Here is a 10619-nt window from a genome sequence, read left to right on the forward strand (position 1 = left end):
TTTTAAAAGAGTGGGCAACACTCCAGGCTAGCCACACACAGCCAACGGCAGAAGGTTTCGCACGCATGTGGTTACTGCGACCCGGGTCAGCCCGACCGGTGACGGCGACACGCGAAAGTGGCTCGTGGTGGTCGAGATAACATAAGTCGGTTGGACACTCTGAACTACGGATGGAAGTTATGGTTCCGACTGGCGTATGGAAGGAAGCGTATAAGTTGCTTGTGAAGATAGATATATAAGGACATTCGGCGCACGTGACAGTCTATGATAGAGAGGATACTGACCATGTACTGATTTATCTTGGCATGGGCCGTTGTTCGCGAGTGTACTACCACACACACATCGGAACCGAGCGCGGGTAAAGGACCCGAGGAAAAATCCGTCCACGTTGGCTGAACTCATAGTAGCATGAAGATTGCCTGTTATGGAAACCGGCGCGTCGACACCTTACTCAGCGCCCACTCCCCTTTAGTCTTTTATTTCACGTAGTCCGAGTGAACACCAACCGACAATCCACAGACAGGCACACGTCCCGAACCCACCCACCCCCCCCAACCAACCACACCACACACCCACACGACCACAAACCTTTAACTGATAGGCTGCGGTTCACTTTCTGCTTTTACCACCATTTAGAGAATGAGCCACGATCTCATTTTTTTTTTCTTAAAGAATTCGTATAAACTGCATTCACATCTAGTTTTAAAATTAACAATCCTTGCTTTTCCAATGACTTAATTGTAGCAATTAGTTCACACGACTTTTCTCAACAACTCTGTATATCTTTTTCCACTTCCACATTTACTTTACGTTCTTATGATACGAGTCTCATCGATAAGTCTATGTCTAAAACACATAACATGCCAGCTTGATGCCCCAAAATTTAAGGACTATTGCAAGATTTTTAAATGATTGGGCAAATGCCGGAATTTCGAACTAATTGGAAAAAATGTACATTTTGAGAAAAACAAGTTCTTGTAACTATAACAAATTTTGTAAAATTGTGAACAATTGTTTATAATGTGAACATTTTTTGAAATTATGAACATTTTTATGAAAGGTACAATCATTTTTTGAAAATCTTGGAAAATTTTCAGATTTATGAACAAAACAAAAAACAGAACGATTTTAAAAATAAGTAAAAATAAAATTGAAGAAATAAAAATAAAATGAAAGGAAAAAAAAAAAATAGATATAAAAAAATAAAGAAAAGGGAAAATGGAGAGAAAATAAAAAAAACAAAAAAATAAAATGAAGAAAAAACCGGTTCAGGAACCTTCTAGAAGTTTCCCAAAACGAGAAAAAACCGGCTGGGAACCTCTAGAATGTTCCCCAAACTGGGGACATTGAAATGATTAAACGGGACGGTCCAATCGAACGGTCGCTCGATATCCCCTGTGCGAAACCTCGACAGCTTGACGCAACGTGCGTCCAATAGGAAATTTCCTGTAACACAGCGTGACCGACCGAGCGCGCCAATGACATGGGCCCGAATAACGTCTACGAAAACCACGAGAAGAAAGTGGGCCGAGCAGGGCTGAACTGGTATGACCACAAGGCCGTAACTAGTTGGGTGTTTTGCTTTCACTTGAGAAAAAACAAGGAGATTGTTTTTTCTGCAGTCCATATATGTGTTGGATGCTTGTAGGTTTGTATTCTTTTTGATGGGTAAAAGACTTTATTTCTCAAATAATAGACATGTCGTTTACAAGACAATAAGAAATAAATCTGGAATCACAGATTCCCAAGAACTAGAGGATCTACTAATAAAAGAATTCTTTGCTAACTCATTCGCCACACCTCACGGTAGCAATGCTTGAAAGAAATGCTTCCGAACTCCAACACTAACTGTTTACAATTGGCCACTATTGCCACATGAGGACCCAAATAATCAACGGAGTTGAAGGTGTCCACCGCAAATAAGCAATCTGATTCAACCTCGACGAAATTGCACCCAACGCTGGCCGCTAGAAAAAGACCGTCCCTAGTAGTAGTAAGTTCAACAGCATCAACGTTTTGTATATGCAGGATAAACCAAATTTGCAGTAGCAATAAAATCTCCTTTGTCATCACGAGCTATGGCTCCAGAAGCACCGGACAAAGTATCTCCATGAAACGATGTGTCTATATTTATTTTGACCACACCGTGACTTGGCTTCTTCCACATGCAATCATCCCTCCTGCTAGAATGCTTGTATTTTTAGTACGACTAGAACGGCCGTCCATAGCCACACCATGGGAATGAAGTGAATTTCAATTTACGGTACATGAATCATTACTTATACTAAGATTGTTTAAATGTGAGCCCTTCATGCCCTTGATTGGGTGCGCATCTTTTTTTCATCGTTTCTTTGTTTTTGATATAGATTGCCACTCATGCCCTTGATTAGGTGCGCATCTTCGCACTCAGAACTGTTAAATGAGAATTTGGCAAAATTGTATAAACGAAGCATGTTGCAGTTGCAACTTTGTTTTGCAATGGTGCATTGGTGACTCGCCTTAAGATCTCATTGCATGTTGCTCGACATCTTGAACCTTTACCAGCAGGTTCCGACAGATGCAACGCCCCAATCTAGGGTCATATTTAGAATATCAGGCACAAAACCCAACATTGAAACCATCGTCATGGCAGTGCTGGTCACATTGGTCATTCATGCATTTACGATCAGTGTAGGTCTTGCTAGGCTACCTGCAACCCACACACGCTCGCCTTCATATCCTATAATGAGAATAAGGATAACATTTTGCATATCAACATGACAAAAAATATAACACCATTAAATTTCTATCTACTTTATTTAATTATTTTAGGAAAGGCTTACCATGAGGCAACGCGAGTGTCATGAGCAGTAGCAAGCACACACAAGTCATCTTGACCTTGAGGATCTCCATGTCTCCGGAAACAAGCAATCAACAAAAGAAAAATATATGGAAATCCAAATATGTTAACTTGGTAGTGCCACTCATTCTTATAGCCATGGATGATGGAACCTCACCAAAAACAAAAACAAACCTCATATTTATCTCAATGACCCAATTGTATATATCTAGATGATGTAAAGATGTGTTGCAAATTTATAAAAGACGCCCTAATACAACATAGGTTGTTGATGCGCGTGCGTTCATGCATGTGTTGTCGGGGGTGAGGTATCGCGTGATGTTCCTATACTTCTCAAAATGGTGCATTTGTTGCTTAGATGGAACCTTATGAAAAATAATATAAAATGTCACATTTATCTAGATGATGCAATTGCGTATATATGGATGATGCAACAATGTGATGCACATTAAAAAAGACACTCCGAGGTGATAAAAGAACACCCTAGGTTATTGATGCAAGGGTGTGTTATTGGTATGAGGTATGGCTCGATGCCTTGAAGCAATCGGGAAGTTTGCTGCTTTGTTTCATGGGAGGCTGCCTTCCATCGCCGCCAATGCACTCCGAGCGCTTTTTCACCTGGACTGTGATCTCACGACAACAGTTGAGGAGGCGTTGGTATCTCATGGAGGCGCGAGCGCTCTGGACCACACGGAAGACGGGGAAGTGCAGTTGGCGGCCGCCGCTGTTTGATCAATGTTGTTTAGGCTACTGTTTGCCAGGGCTCTGTTAGTTTCTCATGTTAGTTACATTTGCATGTTAAGAGCGCATGTCTGCCCTTGTAGTCCTATTTGAAAGAGCTCCGGTGCTGCTGTTTGCTGTGTTGCTCTCCTGTTAGCTAAGTGTCCGCTTCAGAGTCTGAAGCTTGCATCTAGTTCTACCATTGCCATCTCAATATTACCTATTTATCTCTGGAGCAATTGTGGCCTTGCTACATTCCGTTGCATTTCCTACCCAGGTGGCCTACCCAAGGTGGTTTTATCCTTTGCTACCTTTCTGGTAAACAAGGGCCACAGACTTGCTTGTTCTTAGCTGGAATGTCCGCGAGCTCAACTGCCTGGATAGGAAGGCCACTGTCCATGAAACGATCGTGGCCTCCCAGTGTCATATTGTCAGCTTACAGGAATCCAAGTTGTCTGAGATGGACCAATTCACTGCCTCATAGTTTTGCTCATCGTCCTGCAATCGGCACCCGCGGAGGCATTCTTATGCTGTGGGACAACAACATGGTCCATTGCTCAAACATCTTGGTTGGCGACTATTGTTTATCCGTGAAGGTCCACATCCTGTCCTCCAATGAGAGCTTCACGATCTCGACTGTTTATGGCCCCACTACATCCAACCAGAAGGAGGCTTTTATGTTGAGCTCCTATCGTAGAATCCACCCTCTAGCGATAAATGGCTCCTCTGCAGGAACTTCAACCAAATATATAGGGCCCACGACAAAAACAAACAAAATTTTAGCATAAGAGAATGAATAGGTTCCACGAGGTCATTCCGAGGGGGGGGGGCTGCATGAGATTCACCTCCAAAACCGACTCTTCACCTGGAGTAATGAAAGGCAGAATCCAACCCTTAGGAAGCTGGACTCTTTTTTGTGCAACTCGGAATGGGATATCTCCTTCAATGGTCACATCCGACATGCTTTATCATCCTCTCTATCAGACCATTGCCCCTTCCTGCTTTCTTAGGTTCATGGTCCTAAATGCCCACGAAGCTTCCGTTTCAGAAACTTCTGGATCACGATGCCCGACTTCTTGCAGGTTGTGCAACAGTCATGGGATGCCTTGTCAGAGCACGCTGAACCTTGTCATGTTTTGTTTAACAAGCCCTGCAAGACGGTTTTTATGCTTAAATACTGGAGCAAGAGGTTGTTCTCCAATGCTAAAATTCAGCTCCACATGGCTCTACAGATAATACTGCACCTTGATATGGTCAAGATATTCGGGCGCTCTCTGCGGAGGAGGCCGACCTGCGCTCTAGGCTAAAAAGAAGGGTGATTGGACTAGCTGCCTTAGAGAGGGCTAGGGAAAACAATGTGCAAGGCTTAATAATCTAAAAGAAGGTGAAGCAAACACCACATTTTTTCATTTACAGGTGAATGCGAGAAGAAGGAAAAACTTCATTCACAGACTCAAAGTTGGCCTAGGAAGGGTTACCTCTCAAAATGAAAAAGAGTGAGTCAGCTCATGACCACTTCTCCGCAATTTTGTACAAGGGTCCAAAATGGAACATGGACTTTAATTGGGAGGCTCTTAATTTCAACGAGTGTGATTTGTCCAGCCTTGGCGATAACTTCACTGAGACAGAGGTCCTTACAACTATCTCTCACTTACCGGCTGACAAAGTGCCTGGACCAGATGGCTTCACAGACACTTTTTTAAAATAATGTTGGGACATAATCGAGGATGACAGCAGCCGACGCCTCCCTCTCCACCAGTCGCCGGTGGTAACTCAAAGGATGCCTACTGATAATGGTTGCCCCATCCCTTTTCCTTCCTCCCTTGATCTCCTCTCGCTTCTCACCGCCACTCCTCCTCTTGTGACGACATCGGCCAATGTGCCACAATCCACATGGAAGACGGGGCATTGTTACCAGATGCGTACACAGTTCGTAGGAAGGAAGCTCTCATTGCTTCGTCGCTGATTCAATTGGAATCACCACCGCTGTTGGTGAAGGCGCGTTCAAACAACAACTTTTTTCTATCTACGCCTAATAATAAAGGGCCTATTGTTTTTGGCGGTACGTCACTGAAATTGCCCCCAGTTACAAAATATTACCTACCGAGGCCACCTATAAGTGATAAAAAATGTTTCTACTTTAAATAAATTGGGTCAAAAGTTCCAAATTTTTTTAAAAATGAGAATTTTGAACAAAAATGTTTAATAATACATATCTTTTGTGATTTAAAAAAATGTTTGCATATTCAAAAAAGTTCACAATTTTGAAAACAAATGTTCCGGAAACTCAAAAATGTTTCTGATGTTTCAAGGAAAGTTCGTGTATTAAAAATGTTAATGAAATTGAATAGAACTTCGCCAATTCAAAAAATATTCATGAATTGAAAAATATCCTAAAAATTCAAAAACTGTTTGTGACTTAAAAAATAGTTTATTGATTCATAAAATGTTTGCTGATTCAAAAAATGACCGTTAAAGCAAAAAAAAAATGTTCGTGAATTTCAAAAACTGTCCCACCAATTTCCAAAAACATGTTCGTCAATTCTACAAATGTTCGCCTATTCAATAAAAATGTTTTTAAAAATGTGCAAAATTTTACAAAATGTTTGCAAATAGGTAAAATGTTCATAAAACCCAAATGTTTTATAATATGTTGAAATTATGTAAAAATGTTCACGATTTCAGATATTTTCAAGAGTTTAAAATATGAAAAGTTCATTTTTTTTCTTAAAAAAATCGGCCTCCAAGACGCCATCCTTTCACGAGAGACAATTACTTAAAGAAACTGCAGGAGCAACTGAGCCAAGTTAAGATGGGAGAAATAATATGGATCCATGATGGCCATTTTGTTCTTTCCAGGACGAGGTGGCCACCACCTCTATGTCCTCGGTGTGAGCAGTGACCCACCTGGGCTCCGGTTGCCGATTCTGCCTAAACCAGAAGGCAGACCCGTAGCACAGCACCGCAAACCTCTCACGCTTTGTCTTTAGGCCTTCGTGGCGCGCATTTCACATGGCCCCTGTGCTGCGTGCGTGTGCCCAGGAGGCCACGACTCTCTCCCATCCCATCTTCCTGACGAGAGCTCCTGCGCGCCAGGTTTCCTGGCTACGATCCAACACAATTCTTGGACGCAGCCTCCACCGGCCGTCGCCCCCTGCCCAGATCAAGGATCCGCACCCAGCTTGCTTGCCGCCCTACCCAACGCTCTGACCTCCATCCTTAGCGCCGACACCCCACTGCTTATCCCAAGGAAGTACGGTGTGCAGAGTCCAGTTGCAACGCCCGCCTCTCCTCCGCCTCCAAGCTCTACCGACCGCACTTCTACGATCACCTGCTGTCTTCGAGGAGTTCGACTCGACGTCCTCGAGCCGGCACCCTCTCCACGGCATCATCCTGCTCTGGTACGTAGCCAGCCGGTCCTCCTCTCTCGTCATAAACCCACTTTTCCCCTCCTCTATTTTCTTGATTTACAGAGCTTAGGGGCCCTTGAATGATTCCGAGACCTAGTACTTCTACAGTGGTACACGGTCTTTCCTTCACTGCATATTACTCCCTCGGTTCCATATTACTTGTCGTGGTTTTAGTTCAAATATGGAACGGAGGGAGTAGTTCTTAAAATAAAGATTACACGGCCTTTCCTCCACTGCATATTTCTTCTGCTAGATAATCAATGGAGTGGGTTGAGTTGGGCCACTGATATGGATTTTCAAAACCTTTTGATCAGGTTAGTCTAGCTGGAGCGAGTTTCTTTTTCAGAAGCATAGAGAAACACTGGGATACAAAAGTTGAATACACGGGCTTTCGTTGTTCATTTTTAGGTGTAATTTAGCCTTTTCCAGGGCTCTTTTATGTTCGTTTTTTTAGCTTCTTTGATCCTATGTAGCTTGTGTAGTGCATTAATGAAGTCGAACTGTTTACTAAAAAAAACATAACCAACATAGCAGATGAATGACAAAAAAGCTTGGTGCAGCAACAATCTTTGGACATTATACACTTCCATTTTTTTAGAGTGCATTGTGTAATATATATCTATACTCTTAATTATGGGTTGCATATACATATAAGTACCAGTTCTCTCAATTGCTGTTAATTTGGTATTGATCCGATTCATGGTTAAAAATGTCATGTATTGACATCAGTCACTGTAAGAAGGCCTGCCATTGATCTGTACTACTTTGCAACTTAGAGCGAGAAAGGAGATCAGAGTTCCTATCAACACCACATCTACTAGCTAAGATGCAGATTACACGGATGCTGCTCCTGATTCTCGCCTTCCTCGTGTTATCACCAGGTATTATTTCTGTGATGTGTGTTGCTTCAACAACTCGACCAAGAAAGCTATGGCCATGATGTGTGACTCGTTTAGTTTGTTAATGGTAAATATTTTTCAGGGGCCATAATAAAGGTGTCGAGTTATTGCGCAGGAGCAATTAAACCGACACCTTTGCCGTGTGATCGTCCAGGTTGCCTGTTCGTTTGTCGCCAGGCTCTCCATATTTGCCCTGAGTGCACTTGGACTGCTGAATGCAGCCCCGAGGGATGCAAGTGCAATGTGTGTGGTCCTGGTTAAAAACGAAAATGAGACTGTACTAGTATCTTGTGAATATACTGTAGTAGGACGGTGTGCGTGTTATGATAATTAAAACGACGTCGTAATGGATTGTATGCATTTGTATGGCCTTCTTGGTCTTATATCAAGACCTTACATTTTTACACGTGTGTCACGGTTCTTTTACCCCTTCCGTATCAAAATATAGTGTCCAAACACGTCGTATATTTTGATACAGAAGGAGTATAAATGAAGTGCACATGCTTCAGATTCAAAACTGATTCATTACAAGTACCAAATTCGGTGAACAAATGGACAGAAAACATAGGCATAAAACGATACAGTTATTGCATCACAAATCCTATTCCTAGGATGACGCCTATATTGGCTAGGATGCCACATAACCTATAGTTTAGAACCTATCATTTGTTATAAACTAAAACGATAAGTCAACTATGCGAAGCCAAACATAAAACAGACATTCCAACAAAAAATTGTGAACTTTATTGGCTCAAATGGATGTCCATTCGTGTGGGTATAGGGATCAATATGAATGTCCACGGTTCCGTTATTGACCATTGATCGAAAAGAGTTCCTGTCATGTCTATATTTCACCCAACCTACGGGGTCACACGCTTAAGAGTCACCTATCTGCTGTGTACTGGGAAAGGAGTCTGAGAGAAGTCACCAGAAAAGTTTCGGAGACACTGAAAATGTTTCAGATAGAGAACTAGAAGTGTTTCGGAGAAACCAAAAGAAAAAAAAATCAGAGTGAACCATCATCCCAGAAAAGTTTTGAAACACGTCTGGAATTTTTCGAAGGGTGCCGAAAATGTTCTGGGACCTTCCGAATTTTTTTGGAGAGAACACATGCGAAAAGCGCCATGTTCCTGCAAGAGGGACATGATCCCCCTCTTCATGGGGAGCTGTTTTTCGGTGGCCGCACCCTACAATTCTTGAAAATTTTGTTGCCCCCCCCGGGGGGGGGGGGGGGGCTGATGGAGTAAATGGTGGAGCAATGTCTATGTTATCAGCACTTTTCCATGATCCTAGAAGTCGCTTGCGCATGACTAGAAAACTGATCGCCCAGTTGTACAACCATACCTCTGTGTCAAGACGCTGTCCATAGATCTGGAGAGAGAGGAACCATCGCAAATACCTTTCGATGGCACGACAATCCATAGCGAGGCCACCGCCACAGGCCCGGGTTTTCACCACACGGACCAACACCGACGGCGAAGCACATCACCACCGGCTACCATTTTCGCCGAAGATAGCCCTACCCAGACTCGTGAAGGTAGATCAGTCTGTGGCGCCGCATCTCGCCTCATCGCAGCACCCACGCCGGATCCACCCGGGGCGGCTAGGAGGAAAGGATCTGGCAGGGATGCCAAGGCGATCCAGACATGCCATGTAGGAGGCGCGTGCGTCCTCAAACAGTCGCAGATGGAGTCCGAGTTATCGGCATCCCAATGGATCCAGGATTTGCAGGCCACTATCGGGCCAACACTGCATCTCTATGGCTTAGTAGCTCAGAAGCCCTCACCATTGGCGATGATGTGCGCGAGTAGCTATCTAAGGGTCAGCACACGCCGACCGGAGAGCAGATGGCGACTCCGAGACCTTGGATCTGAGGGAGAGGGGTTGGAGGCGCCAAGGTGAGGCAGATCACGTCCTTGCCGCTGTTGTCCGTAGCAAGCTTAGCCCGGGGGCCTCCTCCGGCGACGAAGAGGGAGGGAGTAGCAGTGGTGATGGCTTCTAGGAGTGGCGGCGGCGGCCTCCGGAGTCGCCCTCGAGCCATCCGGGAGGCAGTTGGAAAACAATAATCTGGGGATACAAAAATTATGTGCCTACATTTCTCTCAATGTTGAAGATATTTATCTCTACTCAGACCATGAATTTCACTATATTTATCTATCTCATTAATAGCATCTACCAATTACTCTTTTTTTGTATATAGTTCAAGTTCCACCCTTTTAATATATTTTTTCCTCATGCCACTGATCCTTTATATTTCTATACCGCAATAAGCACTATTGCAAACCTTAGAAACAACACTTTCTAGATCCTCCCTTTAAAACCAGCATAATTCAAAGTTAAAGGGCTTTACAATTTTTGGTTGATCAATTCCAAAATCTAATAGTAAGGGAGCATGCTGTGAATTAACCCAGGCAGTCAATGACATACCTTTAAAAAAAATCTATGATCAGACCCTCTATTTTAGATATGCATTCCTTTTTTATGCTAGAACAAAACATGCTATCACTGGTCAAGTTAGTTTGTAAACATATCATTTTTTTAGAATGATATCATTTCATATCTGTAGTGACGAAATACTTAAGTCGTTTTTCTTGAGAATGATATTTTTTTTGAAACGAAGGCAAAACATTTGCCTCATCGATTAATTAAGAAGAAGAGAGTTGCCCAGTTAATTTATGAAAAACCCGTCGAAAACCGATTGAGAATGATTTGAATCTTGCCATGCATCCACATTGAGTATGACATATGGCA

Source organism: Triticum urartu, chromosome 3 (assembly GCF_003073215.2).
Source record: "Triticum urartu cultivar G1812 chromosome 3, Tu2.1, whole genome shotgun sequence".
NCBI lineage: Eukaryota > Viridiplantae > Streptophyta > Magnoliopsida > Poales > Poaceae > Triticum > Triticum urartu.